Source organism: Ostrinia nubilalis, chromosome 23 (assembly GCF_963855985.1).
Source record: "Ostrinia nubilalis chromosome 23, ilOstNubi1.1, whole genome shotgun sequence".
NCBI lineage: Eukaryota > Metazoa > Arthropoda > Insecta > Lepidoptera > Crambidae > Ostrinia > Ostrinia nubilalis.
Window position 1 is genome coordinate 9,228,031 of NC_087110.1, and position 23,235 is coordinate 9,251,265.

The following is a 23,235-nucleotide window of genomic DNA, read 5'->3' on the forward strand; positions in this document are numbered from 1 at the left end:
AACCGGGTGTGGCAACATGTAAATAAGTCTATTGGGTCGATTAGTCACAGCCTAAATAGGAAAGCCAGTCTAAAGTACACCGTGTTCTGAAGCCCAACTGCCCAAGGTCTCAAAATAACTCTAATTTATTCTTATCAGCATCAGTAGACCATCATGAGGTACCAGTAGAACTAGTAAGTCTTATTGTCTATTGGAATTGGCAAAAATACTAATGGTGTTGGTTTCTGATAGGCCCAATCGAAATCAATCGTGGATTCCATCCCCGGCGTACCACTCGCTCTCTGGTTTATTATCTCGTATCACAAGCACATTTAGCTTACCACGCGGTATTGACTGGGTCTTTAAAAAATTACGAAATTCTAATTTAGCTTTAACAAACGTCAAAAATCTGTCAAACATAAAAAAAAACTCGATACAAAAAACGCCGGTTATTGTTATGGTTACTGATAAAGTAAGATGGTGCAACCCAGGCTAACTTATACATTTTGTTTCGCATTCAAAAAGGTATTCAGTTTTTTTGCACTAAGTGTACTGGCTGGTCAATCCGCGCTTTGTCGCGTGCACTGATGGCATGCAACGCACTCATTAATCACAGAGCGATTAACCACTTAATTAATTGATACAGCGATTGTGTGTGGACGTAATTACGTCGCGGGTAATATGCGAACACTTGGTTACGGAAACGACCGAAAAAATACATAAAAAAATATTTTTGCAAAAGAAATTGCACCATTTTTTTTAACCGTAACAACATAATGGGCTGAGCTAGTGTCTGAATATAATCAAAAGTATTTATTTATCTCAAAACAGTATTCAGAATAATTAAAATACAAAGTGAGGTGGAGTATGTACCATACGTAGAGGAAATAAATAATTATTATCATGTATAATTTATTTAAAATATTTCGGACAAACTACGAATAGTGTTGAAAACTTAAAGCTGTTGTAAATTATGTTTGGAAGTTGAGCAACTAAAATTTTTAACTACCTATGATTTAGTCATTTAGGAAATTGCCCTAATCCACATTCTGACTTCAGCAAATTACCATTACCATTTTCTACAGTCGGTTAAAAAAGTGTGTGCATAAGAATGGACGTTTATATCTTTGCGAACAAGATTTTTTCAGAGATTTCATGCCATTATGTGTTGATTGCTTTGAATTTTATAACATCATTAGTGGTCGTATACTCTTAATTGAATGCCAAGAACATTTCTTCGGAAAGGCTATGGAAGTAAAGAAAAGCATTTATAAACACTGTTTCACGTGTTTCTTTAAACCACAAGGAGGAAGCTCTTGGCCTGTATCTCACCTGATGGAAAGTGATGGTTAATTGATTGGGCAGGTGGAAACGAGCCTCACCCGGAATCCTCAACCACAGAGGAACTGGCTATCTCACTTCCGTTGTTATGGCGACAGACTTAGGTAAGACCGTGGTAAATAGCCAGGCGGGATTAGAACAAGCCCTAACACCAGCTTAAACGAACAGAAAGATCTGGAAACGAAAGGAACCAATGGAAAGCGAACCAAATAAAGGTGTTTTCACATTGCATAATCGTAGCGCGTGACATTTCTTTTATTTGCTTAGTGCTCCGTATTTAGTCGACATTATCATACATTACTTAGTAGTCTTTGTTGCCAAATCTTTAATATTTGATTAGATTATAAACTATATTGACGCTGTGCCTGTATTTGTCCGAAAATATTTATTTAAATATTTTGTGTGAGAACGTGGCCACTCCAGAACCTTGCTGCCCCATCGGCCGTCAGTTTTGCGTACTATGTGCCCTGCCTATTGCCACTTCAGCTTGCTAATCCGTCAGGTCAGGCTATGTCAGCGACTTTAGTCAAATTCGCACGCATCATTCGCGCTATTCGCTCTCGCGTGGCAGTTAAAAGGGTTGGTCAAAATTCAGTAGGTCAAGGCTATGAGTTCGCTCGTATGGGTGAGGCTGGCTACGTTCCAAACACTGCTATTCATCAAAATTTTAATTATGTTGGCTATTAATTAGAAAAAAGTGGAGCGAGCCTTTAAGGTAGGGAGACTTCTGACGTCCTACCTTTCGCAACTACTGAAAAGTATCGATAGACAGACAGAATAACATACTAGTTATTGTACACACCTTGAACCTAATAAATTGTCAACTTGAAGTAGCAGGATCATTTTTGAAAACCTAATTTTAGCAAAAATCAAAATGCAATTTTCGTTGAAAATAACTTTACATGCCTGAATGCCACAATGCACGAAATCCACTGGCATGCCAGAAAATTGTGGTTAGTAGGTAAGCTAGCAACTCAATTCGAGTTATTAAAGGAAAATTAAATGGGATTAAAAGGTTGGAAAATAATAAACTGAAATAATCATTATTTTATGTTTGCCTTGATGTGCTATCGTCTGTAGTTAGTGACTGTACAAATAGTAGAAATTGAAATGTATTTAGAACACGTGTAACATAATGACCAAACCAACACATTATTGTTTGTTCATCAAGAACTAGAAGCAAATAAATTATGTACTACGCAACTGACATTGACTGGCATACTGTAGGAATTTTCCAACAAGCAATAAAAGCTCAAAGCATAGTTACATTGAAGTTCTAGATTGTAATATCTATCTAAATATTTCAGTCAGATATGATAGATTTTAGATAGCTTGATCGTACTCGTATTGTATTATAGGAGAACCAAAGTAAAAAGACATAGGCCGTCGAATTGCCAAACAAATTCATAGAACTGATAACCGTTGAGAATTGTTTTTTGTGTTGGATAGTCCATTTATCGAGGAAGGCTTTAGGCTATAATAACATCACCCTACAGCCAATAGGGGCAGAGCAGTAAATAAAAATGTTGCAAAAACGGGAAATATTATTCAAACTATTTTCACGCGTGCGAAGTAGGTACCTAGTGGGCACAGTTAGTTTGATCATAAAGCTTGACTGATCCAGAAGCACGGATCTTCGCAAACGTTGCGCACGAGTCGCCGGATGCGCATCGCGCCAATGTCGACAATCAATGGGCTATCAACATCATCTGTCAACACGACAATCCTATCTTCCTGTGTTTTGTTCTAGCGATTGTCTACGACGATCATACGACGTGAATAAAACGCAGGATTACCAGTATTGCAGGAAATAGGTCCTATAACAGCATAATATGTTAATTGCCTCAATTAAATTATCATAAAATCGAAGACCAATGAAAATTTTGAACATGTGCCTTATAGTGAACCTCTCTCTTGAATAAGTGGGTTTGGGATCGATTCCCAGGCAGAACACATAGAGGAAAAACCTAATCTAAAACCTCATGGTCTGAAACCCAAGTCTGAAAAGAATAATTTGTGCTTAAAATTCGGCCTCGGTCCCAAACTTATCGGTCCAATATCGAGTCTTATCAAACAAGTTGTTCTCCAAACCACATTCAAACGATAGAACAAGGAGAACTGTTGTATTTGTAGAAACCAAAATATTTTACAAACCTTGGTCTAATCTATTCACAGATGGTTGAAATCCTCCATGAAATAAAATAATCCACAACTGCTGACAACATTCACTTTCACTGGTTCACAAAACGAATTAAAAAATCAATCATAAAAAGTTTGTTTTTACATATTGACAAAATCAAAAAGCGTTGCTCAATTTTCACATTAAAAAAAGAAAATAAAGTAACTATTAAAACACCTAAAATATTTTAAAACAAAAATGCTTCGAAATAAATTACTTTCTTCAAACACAAATCACATAACTAAACACGAAATAGTCGTATATTTTTTTGAATTTGCACATTTCTTTACAAATATCCCGAACTGGCCTAAAACACAAAACTTCGAAGGTTCTTCGACGCGAGCTAACGGGCGACTGCACGCGACGGTGTGGACTACATAAACTAATAGCATACTAGGGTGTGCTCTATTCTCTATTGCTTCGCTTCATTCTTGGATCTTTAGGGCGGCCAGACTGGAGGTAAACCTAACTTTTGGTCCAATAAATCGGCGTAAATGAAAATAATTACTAGGCGGAGCCTACGTGGTGCCTTTCTTCTGGAAAACTGTGTCGAAAAAATAAGTTTGACAATTTTAAATACATGCTAGCTATACTCGTAGTGGTTGCTTACTGGAAATCTGCTAACGACCTTTGCCCCTATACAGGGTGTTAGGTAAATGGGTATATGAGCCGACACTAGCCCATGATAACATGGTCATATAAATGGTATGGTGAAGTCAGAAATTTGATATCAACATTTTATTTTTTTAATTTTCATACAAAATAAATTTTATAAGTTCCGATTTGTATAAAAATTAAAATAATTAAAATGAAGATATAAATTTTCTGACTTCACCATACCATTTATATGACCATGTTAACATGGGCTAGTGTCGGCTCATATACCCATTTACCTAACACCCTGTAGAACAGAAAAATAAGATAACTCATTTTAGAAGCCAACAAAAGTAGTAACTTCATCAAAAATACTGAAACTAACCAAGAATCCGTCTGCTCATTTGCCTCCTGTCACATAAAAAAGAAGGCATTTTCCTTTAACTCTTAAATACTCCTTCACAGTATTCATATCACACCGGTTAATTTAGTAATCCTTAGGACTGGCCTATGTTTCAGCGATGGACGTCATGTGGCTGAAATGATGATGATTCGCATATTAATCAAGGCCAGAAAAGCGTTCTCTAGAACCCGAAAATACCTCGACCACACATAATTTGAACTAAACTAGGGTGAATCTTTGAGGTGGCACTCAACCTCAATTGTGGCCACACTGTCTGGCACTTGAAGGTAATAAAGCGTCCACGTGCTACTTTCTATTTGACCAAATTAAAGTTTTTTTTTCGGCCAACAATAGCCGGTGGGACGTCCACTAGGGTGTCCCAAAAAAATCAAAGTCTTTTTTTTTCAACGCATACCCTCTAATTATGTTTGAATCGTGTCAAAACAATAATATATAAAATTTTGTATACCTAGAACCACGGCAACCCGTGCCGACTTGCATCGATAATGTCAGTACTTTTTACTTGGCCGCGCGGGAGGTAAAGTATCTAAGTGCCTATTATTACTTGTTTGTTTTATTCGTAAATGCATTATTTTCATTCAGCCAACATGTCAGTGCAATTACACAGTTCTAAAAAAAAGGAATATTTTTAATAGGGTGGGCTATAAAACATCAAATTACCGGTTCAAAGTTCCCTCTAATGGAGTAGTTTTGGTAGTTCTGTTTGAAGGCATGAAATGAATTTGCATTACACATTTATTAGAAAAAGGCACGTATACTGACGAGAACTTTCTCTGATAGATAGAAAAAATAAGATTCGGCGTCTAGGTGCCATCAAGCGCGATGGATGGCGAGAGCAATTAATTCATTAAAATTTTGTTACTAACCTCTCAATTTAAAATTCCTAACAAGGGTAAATTTGCTTTTTTAGACGTTTGCTTGTTTATGCTATATGTCAGACGCCAATCCATGGCTGCAATGTATTTTTACGGTAAAAGCACCTTTGAGGATATTTGTTTTTAATGGCCATGAAAAGTCTAAGAAAAAACGCAACCAAACCATCTCAAAAATAGCTTTAAAGAGTCCAAAATTTTGTCAGCATCTAAGGTATTTGATAGATGGAGTGGCTGTCTTGTTTATTACTTTGTTTTAATCAAAAGCATAGTCTTGTTCAATTAACAAACAAACTGATAGTTTCATGAACGAGAGTCCTACTCCATGATCTAATTATGCTTCTTTTCAATGCGCTAAAAACTTGATGCTGCGAAAAGATCGATTAAATTAATGTACAACTTTTATGGCGAAATCATTGTTAAGTAGGAACAACAGCAATACAATTTTAAATTGATTAAAAATAACACTTTCAGTTAGTCAGTAGGGTAATTCAGATCCTGACTGTAAAAACTATATTTCAAAAGAAAATTTACGAATTATTAACATCTTTTTAATAATACATATTTCATTAAAATAATATGCAGCTAAAACAGCGTTGTATTTACTAAACAAATGTTAAGTTCCACAATCTACAGTATCCTATACAGCTTCATACCTACAAACATTTTGGTAAAAGTTTGACGTCAAGTCGGCACGGGTTATAGTTATCCGATACTAATAATATTTGATATTTTAGTTGCTAGGGTCAAATAGAAAAAAACTAAAGGGTATGCGTACCAGAAATCGAAATAAAAATTTTCGCCCTACTAGCCTGGGACACCCTAACGTCCACCCACAAGGTGGACCGACCTTGTAAAGGTAGCAGGAAGGCGCTGGATGTAGGCCGCTACCAACCGGCCGATGTGGAAATCATTGGGGGAGGCGTATGTTCAGCAGTGGACGTTCTGTGGCTGAAATGATGATGATGAATAACGACTTTTCCAACTTCACCTCACAATAGGACAAAATCCTCTTAACCTCAAAAGAGCAACAAGGTTAAGAGTTTTTAAGAGCAAAAATGTTTAAACTTTAAACTGAAATGAGAGAATAATCCTAGATTAACGAAAGTTGCATGAAACAGGAGAACTTTTCAGACAGGCGAATTACATTTTCAGTTTCAACATTTCGCTGGCATTAAATGTTTTCTGAACAATTTACACAGGTAAAAAAATCTGTTTGGTTAAAACATATTTGGCAATTAACTATTTAATCCTTGGACTTTTTTTTGTAGTTAAATAGGGAAATCCTTTTCTAGATAATGTACGGATGGTATGAATTAACTAGGAATAAAAACTACACATTATGACGATAGGAACATTATGATGTGATTTTTTTGGTTTCGATTCCGTCAGTGGAAATACTTTTACTTGTACACGTAGATAAATCGAAGGTCGTAGGCACGGGACTATCCCACCTCTCGTTCCCACCGCTGCAACTCCTGTATAGCCAGGATCTACAGCTTGACCGCCAATAAAAGCCCAACCAGTATAGGTCAAGTTTGTCCCGGGGAAAGTTAAACTGTCATTGGACCCGCAACGAAATTAATTAGAAGAATATAGGAGTTCGAAGTTAAGGTTCGAAGAAGGTAGGGACCGTGTGTCTATTTTCTTTCTAGAACAATAAAGCCCCTTTCAATGTTTCCATCGTCTACCTTAATTTAGTATTTTTAATTTCCAATTCCGCCACAAGTCATCGTGATTCGCAAACGGTTTCAGTCACGCAACGCATAGCAATATAGGCCGTAGGGTGTGTGCGATACGTCATATAGCTGTAGATCGAAGATAAATGGGAAACAATGCCATAAACGTGGAATTGGATGGTCGGCCTAATTTTTTGAATTATTTATTTAAACAATCTGCGACCTCTTCTTTTTCTTCACACATGTGTCTTGATTAGACTTTTTCAACAAAGGAAAATCAACCAATGGGACTACTCCAATTTAGCCTCGGCTCAAGAGGCCTCTGGAAAAGAGATCGAGGAAGTAACATGCGAGAAAGTGCGAGATGTCCAAGAGAGAGACGTATGCAATAATGTGGCACGGGGTCTGCTAATACAAATCTTTACAAATTTTTACGCGTCCTTGTACTGGTCCTGGTCAGCTTTCTCATTTAGCTATATTGTAAACGACCTAAGTTCAGCAGTAGACGTCCTGTAACTGAAAACATCTCTGGGCACGCAGCCTGAATATGACAAACCTAAGATTTACTAAAAGAGCTTACGTAAAGTAAAAAAATTAGGTTGATTCGACTAGTCATGTCCCGAAAATATTCATACTATCAGTAATTTTGCAGAATTTTTGGTTTAACCATTCCTGTTTACTCCATCGGTTTATTACATTACAGCAAATTTAAAATCTTACTGTCTACTACCAGGATATACTTAGCCTACTACAATAGCAGGAGCGGCCGAGGTGTCTAGGCGCGGCAAGCCCCACCCTGCCTGATATTAGTGAACATTAGCCAAATTACTAGCGATACATTATGGGCCGTTTACACGCTAGAACGGAGGGCTAATTAAAATATGGCCTATTTATTTATATTAGGATAGGAACTAGCGGCCGCCTGTGACTTCGTACACGTGGATACCGTTTTACCCCCTTAGGGGTGGAGTTTCGTAAAATCCTTTCTTAGCCAGATGCCTACGTCATAACATCTACCTGCATGCCTTTCAGCCCGATCCGTCCAGTGGTTTGGACTGTGCGTTGATAGATCACTATGTCAGTCACCTTTGAGTTATATACAATTTAGAAGAAAGATAAAAGGACGGGAAACGCAGCGTGTGACGTCCAACAAAGTGGACCGAGGACCTGATAAAGGTAGCAGGAGGGCGCTAGATGCAGGTCGCTACTAACCGTGCGATGTAAAAGTCATTGGGGGAGGCCTATGTTCAGCAGTGGACGTCCTGCTGAAATGATGATAATGAATAAAAGAAGGGCAGAGGAAGCCTGCACCTGAAAGCCACGTGGTGGACAACCGTTTTAAAATATGTGGAACCAGCTTTGATGAAAAACCAGACAAGTTCAGACAACTTGGCATTTTAGAACAAGGAAACCCCTTTGAACGGGGAGAGCCGACCATAAATGAAATGGGAAAAGGCACAGCAGAAGATGATGACATGACAAACTTGACCTTCACTGGTTGGGTTTTTATTGGCGGTCAAGCTGTAAATCCTGGCTACAAAGGAGTTGCAGTGGTGGGAACGAGAGGTGGGAATACGAATAGTCCCGATGATGAAATGACATTTTGGACAAATGTTGTTCAAGAGTCATTTACAGATTAGACGTATACTTAGATTTGAATAAGACCTAGGTGTGCCTCGGTCTCATAACCCTTTATACGGCTGTGGTTCCCATAGTGCCCATCATATTTTGAACTTTATTCTCCTATCTTAAGAGCGTTTACGTCTAGCGTGGCATGTCAAGTTTAGGTAATTTCGATGCTAGTTTTATTCACACTAAAATAATTATGACTGTGTGCGTGTTCTCACGCTCTATAGTCAAACCAAAATACTTTGATCCACCATCGTAAAAGTGTGCCAGGCTGTCAAGTGACAGCTCAAGGAAACTATAAAATCTTCAAATCTTCCAACACCGACTCCATAATTATAAATAATGGTATACATTAGTCCTAATCAATAATAAATACGTAAATTCTTTATCATAAAATATAGTAAATTATCAAAGGTTTTTTACTATTTTGAGAATATTTTATACAGCCTATGTTCAGCAGAAAAATTTTTGAATTTTAATGGTGAGAGATTTTTTCAAATCGGTTCTATTCAAAACAAACTTTTCCTGTTTACTATTCTTTTTTTATCCGGAAAATGCATAACATTTCATACCCACCAGCTGCGGGGGCAGCTAGTGGGTTATGTGGGGTTCTTCCTACCAGAAGGTGGGTAGACCCTACACCCACTAAAAACCTGACTGTTTCTGCCATGATCCATATGAGTGATATGAGGGAACGCGGGACATCGCCATTGGCTGTTGCCTGTAGCATTCGTCCTTAGCCGCCACCAGACACCTCCATGTCTAGCGACCGAGGCCTGTTAGGAAGGGACAGTTGGAGACTATAAGCTGTCCTCTTGCGCCCAGGGTGTCGGCGGCGGATAACCGGAGTGTCGGCTGAGGCCTCTCGCTCCCCCTTTCCACTGCTTCTTTCTGTGAAAGAACACTTTCACAGAAAGTAAGCACACTATACCATAAGATTATTTGTCTCATCATATATTTTATACTAATATAGATATTGTTTCCGAAAGCAAGCGGGTTCATTCCGTACCTGTACGCTTCATGCGTTCTCTAGCAAAAGCTGAAAATCAGTGTTCTGCCCTTTTGAGGGTAGTGTTTATACTGAGCTCTTTGCTTTTTGCATCGCTGCGGCACACATCACTCTGACGCAGGGAACTATTTGAAACGCTAGTCATCTTTATCTTATGTTGTTTTGTCACTTTTGTTATGTTGCAACTGTTGAAATTATTACTAACCTGTGTAACAAAATACCAGTGGTGTCACCTAGTGTGTTTCTTGACTAACTTTATTTCGATATTGAATTGAATTTCAATAGCAACTATACATAATGACAATGTGTGTGTTAAAAGCATTAAAAAAGTGTGTTACAACAAATAAACAATTTATCTATCTATCTCACGCCTCTTCCCGATTGGTAGGGAGAGGTCATTTCCAACCGCCGCTCGTTCGCTTAGGCTGGGCACTGTTGGAGCGTGTCAGTCTGCTGCGGTGACTCACGTGCCAAGACTGCAGTGTTAACTGACAACCATCTACAGGCTCTCGGCCTATACGATGGAGGAATGGCCCGAAGCACCCATGGCCCGGTAGAACCTGGGTCGCCCTTTGTGTGAGGCGATCATGCCGTCGCACCCACTCCTCTAATACAGGCAGAACTGCCTCTATGGTGCGACGTAAAATTTGGCTGACGGCCAGGCGTACCCTTCAGCACTCTAGGGCCTAGATCCTCAAGCCTCTACCTTTTGGTTTCCACCTCTCGTGGTGCACGTACACGTACATTTCCCCTTGGGACCTATGGTCACCTCGCAACTGGCGTCTATTCTCGGTTGTCGACACTAGCTTTGTCACCACAGAGGATAAATGGCATAAATAATATCGATTGTCACCAGTGGTGACACATACTTTCCCAGTTGTAGCTACAGGCTTTCTCACAACTTATAACAAATTAGAAAAATACATCCCAATTATGCCTAGTGGGGACGTACACAAATATTGACACAAATTTCAACGTGTATGAACCTCGTTTTACTCCTTAGTTCGTAAAATCTGTTGTTTGATATCATGTTGATAGATGGCGTTTCACGGCTTCCCCCGCATGAATATTTACGAACGTCAAAAACAGTAGTTTGTCCAGCGCTGTAGATTTTAACCAATGACGATAGATTGCGCTTTTTAGACACGTCTTATTTATTTATTGAAATTTATTTGTCACATATCGTCATAAATTATAGCCTATAATTATGTTAATCTGGTTTATAAACAATAATACTGTAAAGTTTCAACAAAATCCGTTCAGTAGTTTTTGAGTGAAAGAGTAACAAACATCCAGACATCCAAACTTTCGCATTTATAATATTAGTAGGATTGTTATACGTCGCCACTAATGACAATATTTTTTTTCCCATTTATCCTCAGTAGGGACATAGTCAGTGTCCACAACCGGGAATAGACGGACTGCGGATACTATGCGGTATCCACGAATTACCTCAGCCTGTGCCTCAGTGATATCATGCGTTGCGCTTTTTTGAACAGTAGGATGCTCCACGACTACACAGCACTGTGCCATACTCGAGCCCCATATAGGACCATATAACGCGCGACGCAAAAGTATTGTCAGCGACTCAGTGCAGCCGGGCCTCCGAGATTAGGCATCAACCGGCTTAGTGCGCCGGCGGTAGCCAAAAGCTTAGGGGTGAGACGATTCAAGTGGCCGTCAAATGACCACTGTCCAACTAACTACAATCCGAGGCACCTACAGCAAAGATTTTCCGACTGTAATATGTTGTGTATGTTCCCCCTACAACTAGGTGGGACCCTGCTGGGAGAGCATTCCTATTAACTATTCTGTAACCACCTATTTATGGCAAATAAATTATTAGTATTATTCCTCTTTATAATATTAGTAGGTATACATACATAACTTGCTGTTCCAAATTTTCGTCATTCGTTTTCGTTTCATCGCTAAAAATAACTTAATTTTATTTTTCATTACGTCTGAAATAGAATTTGTAGTAAAAATAGACTGTAATGAAAAATAACAATAAAATATTTTAATTACCACGTGATCGCAAAATCTACCACCAAGATTTTGCGGATACACTATAAAAGTCCAGCTACCTGTCAAAGATCAACGTACGCGTGACACATGTCAGCAGAGCACCGAGCGACGTGACCTCACTCTGGAACGCCTCGAGGCGGACTGAATTTGAACGATTCGTGCGCGGCGATTTATAGTAGTTTTCAAATACTCATAGAAAAAAAATTACAATGAATTATTTTAAATTTCAAAGTAAATATTTTAGATAAGATATTCTTCTATTATATTAAGCTATTTTTGTGTTGAATAAAGGAAGAATATTGGTGAAAAAATCACTTTGATTTTTGGGTATTTCACGTTCTTTTAATTTGTGATTTCTTATTGTAAAATGCTTAAATCTAAAAATTTTCTCAGATAACTATTTGCCCAAGGATCTATGCTATAGGATATAAATGTTTGTTAAATCGTTTTCACAGTATTTTTAAAAAATTTCAGCTTGTAAACTGACGCTAAAGTGGAAATATACAAAACCTGTGTGGACTTATCTTGATAGAATTCTTAAATGCTAGACTAATCGCAATATTTTCTCAATTAACTATTTAGACGACGAAATTGCCTAACTATTTATGCCTATAACATATTTGTAGTATTACTGGTTAATGATTGTAACGAGTTGAAAAAGTACTGTTTTTGCGCCAAACGGCGTAAACGCTCTTAAGATCCAAAAACAATGAAAAATTTGGACTTGTTATGCATAAAGTACTTACCTACGTTACAAATGAGAATGCAATTATCATATTTCGTGACATATTATCATCTATTACTATTACAAAAGCGAATCTTCCTAGCTATAAACCCGTCTTAGTATTGCTAATTCCTACATTACGTGGTATTTTTTATGATTATCTGTTTTATTGTACTTACATTAAGTACAATAAAGAGTGTTTATAAAAATAATGAGTAAACTCTAACTCGACGTATTTAGCTCATTAACCAATAAATTACACTGGAACAGTGAATAAATATAATTTCTTTTAAATAACAAATATTTATTACTTGTCTTACTAACTGCTAAACTATTTTATTTAAGTTGGTAATGATTAATGTCTGTTTATATTCGATTCACTATTAACAACTATTAATAAATAAATGTTTTTAAACATTTTACCACGCTAGGCAGGCGGGTTGGAGATCGCAGTTTAAAAGATTGATGTTTTTCAGAGAGCGCTGCTGCCCATTCTCTGTTTGATGTGTAGTCCCTAAGTCGCCTCTTACGACACCCGCGGGAAGAGTAGGGGTTATGCTGCCTAGCGTGGAGATTATGGCAAAACCCTCCACTATAGTGGAGGAGGCTCATAGTCCAGCAGTGGACTGTAAAGGGCTGTTGATGATGATGATGATGAAACATTTTACACGGCGAGCGACTCCATCTCTTCCAAACTAAACTAAGATAATTTAAGACGCGTTTAACGGATATAACTAATGGATACAATTTATCATCATCATTAATTTAACCACCTCTGCGGTGTAGTAGTGGTAAGACCGCCTGCTCTAGAACCAGAGGTCCCGGGTTCGATTCCCAGTGGAGTCAGATTTTACTGTTTAGTTACCACCATCCTTCCTAACTCGGTCGCTATAACAACAATGTTAACAGCATTGTTGTGTTCCGGCAGTTAGAGGTAAGATAGCCAGTTCCTCTGTGGTTGTAGATTCCGGGTGAAGCTCGCTTCCACCTTCAGCCTGATCATCACTTTCCATCAGGTGAGATGCAAATCAAGAGCTTTATTTTTGTAGAAAGAAAAACAACCCTTTAAGCCCTGCGAATCGAAACATAATAGAAATAGATCTAGCGCTTAATTCAGTCAGTGGCTTAGGTTTAATGGGCTACCAAGCCATTGCAGCTTATTTCGTGTTAAATCAAAATTTTAATCAAACACCTTCTCATTTCTAAGTTCACGTTACGTTATCAACGCACAAAGAATCAAACAGCGGTTATTAGCAAAGAAAATAATTACAAAATGCAAAGGAATGAAGGAGAAACTGGGAAAACGTAATTGATGTGTTCAACTATTCATATCATAGCATAGGGCTACCACATCAAGCTTGACTCTGGACACCAACTAAAACTTTGTAACCATTGGAGAAATCAAATCCAGTACCTCTAAATTTAACAGGAAATCTTACCACTAAGATACTATACTGTATACTGTTGTTCCCAACGAGTCACACTTGTTACTCACTGGGAAAAAATCCCATCATGTCACACTGTTACTCGTTAGCACTGTCATCTGTTTACCTATGTTCCCAACTGTGCACGCATCAAGTACCTTTAAGGCTTCCACAGACCAAACGCGGGTCAGAAGCAGTGCGGGTCAGTTGCAGCGCGGCTGAGGCACACTGAAAGCAGCGCAGTTTCAAAGCGGTTGCCAAAAATTTAAATATTCGAAAACCGCTTTCAACGCCCTGCTACCGCCCTGCGTCCGGTGTGTCATGCATGCTAATATGGCCGCCATAGTAATACAACAGCGCAGGCCCGCGTTTGCGCCGCGGCGCGCCGCTTCTGTCCCGCACCCGCGCCGCTTCGTTTGTATTTCGGCAGTTGCAGTGCGGCGCGGTTGGAGCGCGGGCCCGCGTTCAAATTTGGTGTGACATACTTCAAAGAGTTTCTTGTATTACAACTTGCGCGGGCCGGCATTCAAACTGCGCTGCTACTGCCCTGCATTTGGTCTGCCCAAGGCTTTAATGTCTAGAGAAAGATAATTCTTTAAAAATTTACAACGTGTACAATACATTAAAAATCAAAATACATAATTAATGTAACTAAAGCTTACTGACAGAAAAGACAAAAGGTTAGGAAGACTAACGAGTAACAGTGTGACTTGATGGGATTTTTCCCCAACGAGTCATAGTGTCACTCGTTTTGGTGTGACTGATTAGGAACAAGTTTTTTTTACAATCAAAATTAAACTAATCCGCATATGCATAAAATTATTTGCGAGGAGACGCTAGTCGTATAATACATTATTTATTATTTATTTATTAAATTATACATAAACATTTGCACACCGCTGCAACACCCGGCAGAACGTAATTTCGAACGGGCTTTGATTTTTTTTTTCGCAAATAAAATTACATAATTTGATTTAATTTATGCTATCGTAAATACGCAAGTACAAATTAATACGAAAGCAAGTAATTTGGGATTAATTTGACAGGTGACCGAGCTACATGACATCATGTCAAATAATGTCAATCATAACAGATGAATAAAGTAGGTATTTCAGTTATTTTATAACTTGAAAAAATCGAACGGCCCAAGGCGGGAATGGAATGGAACCCACGAAAGTTTTTCAACTTTAACACTTTACCAAGATGATCCAATGACGATGATGGTGATATCCTATACAATACAATGTAAATAACGCCACCTATTCCCTACATCCGCAGAAGAACCAAAGTAACCGACATAGCTCGCAGAATTGCTAAAATCAAGTGGCAGTGGGCGGGGCACATAGCTCGTAGAGACGATGGCCGTTGGGGCAGGAAAGTTCTCGAGTGGCGACCACGGGCTGGAAGACGTAGCGTGGGCAGACCTTGTAGGTACTAGGTGGACCGACGATCTGGTAAAGGTCGCGGGAAGAGCCTGGATGCGGGCAGCGCAGGACCGTTCATTGTGGAAAACCTTGGGGGAGGCCTTTGTCCAGCAGTGGACGTCATTTGGCTGAAACGACGACGACGATTCCCTACATAAGAAAAAAAAGCTTGTACTATTTTCAGCAGCTTGTGGCAGCCCTATAGTATCGTACAACCGAGGGATATTATTAAGCGATCACTGACTCGTTAGCCATTCAGCTACGTCCATAAATAAGCAGATAACAAAAGATTATAACTTGCACTTGCTAATTAAAACATCGCTAGTTTGGTTCAAAAATGTCATTTTTCCAGTGAAAGTGATTCATGCAACATAAAAAGCAGTGGAGTTTTTGTATCAAGACTAGTTTTAGCCCGCGGCTTCGCCCACGTGAAATTCGGTTATCGTTCGTTCGTTCGTTTCAGCCGAAAGACGTCCACTGCTGTACAAAGGCCTCCCCCAAGGATTTCCACAAAGACCGGTCCTGCGCCGCTCGCTTCCAGGCACCTCCCGCGACCCTCACCAGATCGTCGGTCCACCTAGTGGGTCGCCACTCAAGAACTTTCCTGCCCCAGCGGTTCCGTCTCCTTTTTGCGAGTGTTCCACTGATGATGTCAGTCATGAGCAGTCTGCCCATCATATCTTGTGGGAGTGTGATCTTTGGAAACATGAACGTGATATAATGCTTAATTCAATACAACATACATCTGTTTCCGCAATTTATTACACCGATCTTGTCGCGACAAGGAAAAATTTCCGTGCTTTTAAGCGATTTTGTGAAAAATATTATTGGCAGGTAGTTGCTAATTGCTCATAAGATAGGCCCCCTTAATTTAATTTATTGTCCGTGGTGCAAAATCTTTTCTTAAAGGTTTTAAACCATTGTTTGTCACCTGTCATCCGCTTTGCAATGGAGGGAAATCGAACCTTAATTTCGAACTCCTCCTATGTTCTTCTGATTAATTTCGTTGCGGGTCCAATGACAGTTTAACTTTCCCCCGGGACAAACTTGACCTTCATTGGTTGGGTTTTTGTGGCGGTCAAGCTGTAGATCCTGGCTACACAGGAGTTGCAGTGGTGGGAACGAGAGGTGGGAATAGTCCCGTGCCCCAGCGGCCATCAGCTCTACGAGCTATGTGCCCCGCCTGAAATTCGGTTATAGAAAAACTTTATAGCGCCCCTGTCTCAAAAACCAGAATGAAAACTATCTTATCTTTTTTCATCATCATCATCATCATTTCAGCCACAGGACGTCCACTGCTGAACATAGGCCTCCCCAATGATTTTCATATCGCCCGGTTGGTAGCGACCTGCGTCCAGCGCCTTCCTGCTGACGTCCGACGACTTCGTGGACGTCCTATGGTTGAGATGATGATGATGATGATGAAAAGGTGCCATACGGACAGAATTACTTTCGCATTAGTACGGATTCTTGTTACCAAGTATAATTTGGAACTGTTTTGTCGGTTTTAATTTGGCAATAGAAATTAATTCCTCATACTTCATGAAAATGCATGATCTTTAAGTTGGTAGTTTAATAAAGCGACTAATGAATTTTGATTTATTGGATTCAAACTGATGCATGACTAAATAGCTTGTTAGGCGTCGACTCGACTGTAAATAAAATCTATGACTAATATTATAGCTGAAGAGTTTGTTTGCTTATTTATTTGAAAAAAAAAAACTTGTTGGAGCTTTATAATTGCTTGTTCCCCGTTTCTTACAGGAACTGTTTTTACAGGAAATGTTTTTTTAGGATCCCGTTTAGTAGTATACGTGTTTTAATATTAACGTTCACACGAACATGCCGTTTGCAGTGTCCCGCAAAAAACCGATCCAATCGTAATTCGAATTTCAAACACATTTTCACGAGAGTCCAGTTTTGCGAGATCCTATTTTACTGGATTACCGTGGAAACCAGCCCGAAGGCTACCTATATCACGCTACGACCAATAGGAGCAGAGCATCGTTGAAAATGTTGCACTGGAAAAATATTAATTTTTACTCGTACGAAGTCGCGGGCACAGCTAGTTAAACAATTTACGCCACATTGGGTGTGAATTATAAACATCAATATTTATATTTAATTTAATATTACTTAAGGCCTGCTTCATTGATTAACTAATGAAAGCCTATTAATAACTTATTATGTCAAATAAACTACAAATTTTTGTTTCACAGAATATCTGGCAAGTCACAGGTATCCAGTAACATATAACATTTATCAGGATGATCATATAAAATATACCTAGGCCTTTTCTATACAGAAACGACTGAAAAAAAAAACAGCCAAGTGCGAGTCGGACTCAAGAGTAAGGATTCCGTATCTGATCTCTTTCATTGATTTTTCTAACCGTCAAATAAACCGTCAAGTTTGAGCTAAGTATAACCTTTGACGTAGATACAGGGTAATTTTTCAGGGTTACCTTTATAGGAATTTTTCTGAAAATAATTCCTGAAAACACGAAAAAATTTAATTGTTAGCGATAGCAAATTCTTGTAGAAAAAGATCGTATTTTTTCCTCACCCACTATTGAATCCTACATCGTACTCCTCCTATGTTCTTCTGATTAATTTCGTTGCGGGTCCAATAATAGTTCAACTTTCCTCCGGGACAAACTTGACCTTCACTGGTTGGGTTTTTATTGGCGGTCAAGCTGTAGATCCTGGCTACACAGGATATGCAGCGGTGGGAACGGGAGGTGGGAAATTCCCACTTTGGAAGAAATTCACATTTCCCACTAGGAATAGTCCCGAAATATTGATCCTACATTAAAAGTTCTTCATAATCATAAGTACTTCCTGAAAAATTGGCAACAGTTTGAAAAATTAACCTTTTTTATGAAGCACCAATATCTGTTACAAATATTATCCATTTTATGTAACAAGCCCGCTTTTAATAACAAGGGAAATTGGGTTTATGTGTTCATTGTTAGCCGTTACGTGAAAAGTGTTCGCCTATTGTGTAACATCTGCCTGTTTGTGCCTATTGTATTCTGATGGTGACCTTGGGGTGCTTTTAATGTTTTGGCGGAACATTTATCATGGGGAGTTGATAACAGTTAAGTTCTTGAAATATGCAAGGTGTAGAAAAATGAGAGATGATTTTGGAGCTTAAATACAAAGCTTTTTTTGGTTAAAACTCTGAGAAAATTCCTTGAAAGAATTAGGGCAGAGAGGGCATTGAAAACTAGGGTATTGGGCTGGCAGAGATGTATCGATAGAAAACTTTAACAGAAATCTGGGGGCACGGCAGTGCCCCCACCAAGTCGAGCAAAAAAGCGGCACGGCCGTACCATCCTTTTCTCGAAGCAATTCAGGCCATTTTCGACCGCCTGTAACTTCGTTGTGGATAAAACTAGAAGGCTGAATTTTCATTAGCTATGCAGGCATTGTAAAGACACGGTATATTTAAAATTTCATTCAATTTGAACCAGTAGTTTAAGAATTATAACGGGTCAAAGTTACTTAATTTTGTCACTCACTGACTGACTCACTGACTCACTGACTCACCGATCATCAAAACTCTAAGGCACTTCTAGCAGACCTAGAAGCTTCAAATTTGGAATATAAGTAGTGTTTGGTGTATGAATCAAGGAAAAACTTAAATATTTGGGGGCACGGTAGTGCAACCGCCAAGTCGAGTAAAATTTTTCAATTTCGGTCCAGTTTTCTAGATACATAACTGCTGTCTACAAAATACAAAAAGAAATGAGATCCCATCAAAAACAATACTTGTCAAAAAAACCAAGTCTCGCAACTCAGTTGTTCTACGGTAAAAAGTTGTGAGATCCATGTAATACCAAGTCCAGGCCAGGAAATCTTTAACGTTTTACATAAATATATTGACTTGGCCATCGCATGAAAACACGTGTAAATTAAATTATTTAGTGCGATGGCCAAGTCAATAATTTATGTAAAACGTTAAAGATTTCCTGGCCTGGACTTGGTATTACATGGATCTCACAACTTTTTACCGTAGAACAACTGAGTTGCGAGACTTGTTTTTTTTGACAAGTATTGTTTTTGATGGGATAAAAATATACTACAAAAATACCTTAACTTTTCGTACACAAAAAGGCATTTCATATTATGCAAAGATTTTCATGGATATTTTATGTAGTGGAAGGTACCTAAAGAACCTACCATGAGCACTTTAAACAAATGAACGATACTTAAAAATAACAATAGAACGCGAAAATTGTTTCAACCCATACAAAAACCAGTAACGCTTGTTAATTCTGAAAAATTGTCGCTTGTTTATTTGTGTTTTAGTTTGTGTCTTGTTCTGCATTAAAAAAAATGATATTTACTCATAATTTTATTCAAAGAAAAAATAACTATGAATAAAGTAGGTACTACTTATTCAAAGTTTAGGATATCCCATATCTGGCAGGAACTGAATCATCCACAAGGACCACAAGTCTCAACACCCTAATAATTTAAAATTATTAATTACATACCTGACACATGATTATTTCATTATTCGCATCTCACTGATGATGTCGCTATAGTATTCTTTCACAACTTCAACGACACTACAAAATCACTGAACATTTTTAATTTCTCACACATAAATCAAATACATAAGCGTATCAGTTTTTCTATTTATCACACAAAATCATAGTATTTTATATTGTTTAAATTAAATAAATTTAAATACTAGGATTGCAGACAAAGAGCAGGTTTCGAGACAAAACAAAACATGTCATCGTCATGTGCGTCGCGGTTCTGACTGTTGCGAGTTCGCATAATATCAAATTGTCGCGGTCCAACTCCTACACGCTCCTGTGAGCCTGGTACACACAGGCACTGTTTACTCTTAATGTAGATATTTTTGAAAGTGATTAACTTATTAAAAATAATAAGAAAGAACCCAGATTTATTGGAAACCATAAAGTTTCGCTACCTTTGAAAAATGTGTGATTTTTTGTCCAGAAACCTTAGCCAGTTACCTTGAAAATTGGCTTAGGGGCGACAGACACTGCCTTTCTTAGCTACTACCTTTTGCCCAAGACTTCTTCGTCTCCCACAAGAAAAATAACACCCAGGAATAATTTAGAATACTTAATATTACTATGGTCTTATGTGTGCCATTTTGCAAAGTTACATCAAAATCCGTCCAGTAGTTTTTGCAAAAAACATCTTTAAGTATGTAACTTACAAATCACTTAAATAACGATAATATTAAAAGTTCCTATGAAACAACTATTGCGAATTAAAACAGTTATATTAATGATAGATCGCCCGGTGCTTTGTCCTGCTGGAAGCTCTTCTGGAAGGACTGGTCTTTTGTTCTAAACGTCCTGCCAGAAGATTATCGCAAGTCCTGCCCGCAGTACGCAATTTGTACGTGTTTGCTTGCTGGTCCTTCCAGCAGTACGGTGACCTTCAAATTTGAACTCATCCTCACCAGAAGTAGTAAACACTTGGTTAGTGTTTATTAAATAAAAAGTCATGTCGTAGAATCATTTTGTTTAACCAGTATTTTACTTTTCTTAATATATTATAAACTTGTTTATCTTCTTTCAACTTAACTAATAGGAACTATAATAAGGAACTTTAAATTAATTACTTTGGTACGTCACTTTGTATTAGAAATTACACCTATCACTTACAAATACACTACAAATTAAAAACAAAAACAAGAAATAAATTATAAATGTTTGATTAGGCTGGAATACTTCACATTCATTATAATATTATCGCCAAAATGTTGCCGACTCCACGCCCGGCGCGTCAAAATGTGTCGCGCGAGCGCGAACGCGCTGCCCCCGTGTATACTCGTGCGCCATCGGGCTCCGACTAACGGTTAGTCGCGTTTTTCGATCTTGGGCACTATTGGGTGAAAGAGAGAGAAACACTCTATTTTTTCGTGTAAATTTGAAATTTGTACAATGTATACTTACGAAACTGTGATCTTTTAATTTTGCGTCCTACCGGAAGTACTTTAAGTCCTGCTGGCAGGACTCCGGGCGATCTATCATTAAATCTGTGTTTTATTGTTGCTATCTGTATCAATCTAGGCGCGTGGGCAGCCAAGACAGCACCAGTTTATTGCTCCTTAGTTGATTTGGCATTGACAATGATATATTCATTCCATGTCCAACTCACTTCCATTCCACTTGACATTGGCACAAATCAACCTGTTAAAGAGGTTTGATTAACCGCCTCTGTGGTTTAGTGGTAAGACAGCCTGATTTAGGTCCCGGGTTTGATTCCTAGTGGAGACAGTTTTTTCTAAGTCCGCCTGGCTAGCTACCACCATCTTACCTAAGTGTGTCGCGGATTTCGGGTGATCTGTGGTTGAGGATTTCGGGTGAAACTAGCTTCCACCTTCGGCCTGATCATCACTTTCCATCAGGTGAGTGAGGTGCAGGCGTTGTAAATTTAAAAAGAATACGGAGAAGATTACTCCCTGCCAAGTGGCTATTATGTTTAGCTCGTCGGGTCAACATAAAGAAGTATAGACCAAATCCTCCATTTGTCTGGTAAGGAGGGTCGTACCCTACAGTAGAGACTGGAGACTAAGTAACTTGATGAAGATGATGATAAAAGTTAAAAATTCACAACTAAGAAAAGTCACATACTTTCCACTGCATAATCGTTAAAGGTGCATAATCTTTTCTTAAAGGTTTTAAACCTTTGTTTGTCACCTGTCATCTGCTTTGCAATGGAGGGAAGTCGAACCTTAATTTCGAACTCCTATGTTCTTCTGATTAATTTTGTTGCGGGTCCAATGACAGTTTAACTTTCCCCCGGGACAAACTTGACATTCATTGGTTGGGTTTTTGTGGCGGTCAAGCTGTAGATCCTGGCTACACAGGAGTTGCAGTGGTGGGAACGAGAGGTGGGAATAGTCCCGATACTTTCCACTACGGATGATGATGATGTTGAAGTAAAAAGTGAGACTTACCCGGATATATCTGTCTAGATCAGGTGGTATCTCGCCTTCGAGCTCCGGGGCAGAGTCTTCTTTCTTCTCCTGTGCGGCTGTGGCATTGTTCTCGCCCAGGGCTCCACCCCTGGCGAAGCTTACTCGAGCCTTCGCTGCTTCCACCCCGCGCTCGCCATTTTGGATCTGAAAGAAGATTTGATCTCTGAGTGAAGAACGAAAGAAAGAAAGAAACCGCGTTTGTGGTCTAGTGGTAAAACCACCTGCTTCAGACGCAGAGGTCCCGGGTTCGAATCCCAGTGGGGGCAGATTTTTCTGTTCGGTTTGGTTGGTGGTAGGGCTTGTTCTAAGTCCACCTGGCTAGCTACCACCATCTTACCTAAGTCTGTCGCCATAACAACAGTGTTAACAGCATTGTTGTGTTCCGGCAGTTAGAGGCAGTTCCTCTGTGGTTGAGGATTCCGGGTGAAGCTCGCTTCCACCTTCAGCCTGATCATCACTTACAATCAGGTGAGATACAGGGCAAGCGCTTCCTCGTTGTTGATAAAAAAATATTTATTGCAATGGACATCACAAACTTATTGCAATGGACATCACAAAAGACAAAAGAGGTAAATAAAAAAAACAAGACAGAGGTAACACATAAAACATACAATGGAAGAGAAAGTAAACTGAGCAGTGCCACCCTGTCGCACAGCGATGCCCATCACAATGGGACCCCAACCCCACTCAGCATATGCCGTGACTCACGGTGAGGAAGGCCACGACGCTGGTCTTCAGTGTGCCCCATGCCGAGTAGGAGTCACGGACACTAAGCAGCTATGCAATATGCATGCATATCCTATAATGAATAGGTTGAGGAGTAGTGAGGAGTGGTTTGTGAGTATTACTTAAGTAGTTATTGACTTCAGTTCCTGAAGCATCCAAAAGCCGTTTTTTTCCGGGGTTGTGCTTATGTGAGATTTTAAATTGAAATTCTGCAAGGCACTTTTTCACATT

The 23,235-nt window shown here is 38.9% G+C and overlaps 1 protein-coding gene across 1 annotated transcript in view; it reads right to left on the reverse strand.

Annotated features, from left to right (window-relative positions):
- LOC135083481 (histone-lysine N-methyltransferase, H3 lysine-79 specific-like) overlaps window positions 1-23,235 on the reverse strand; it is a 56,736-nt gene that overhangs the window by 28,310 nt on the left and 5,191 nt on the right. The window contains exon 2 of the mRNA XM_063978219.1: window positions 22,258-22,422. The gene's annotated coding sequence lies outside the window, so the exon portion shown is untranslated. The remainder of the gene's footprint in view (window positions 1-22,257; window positions 22,423-23,235) is intronic.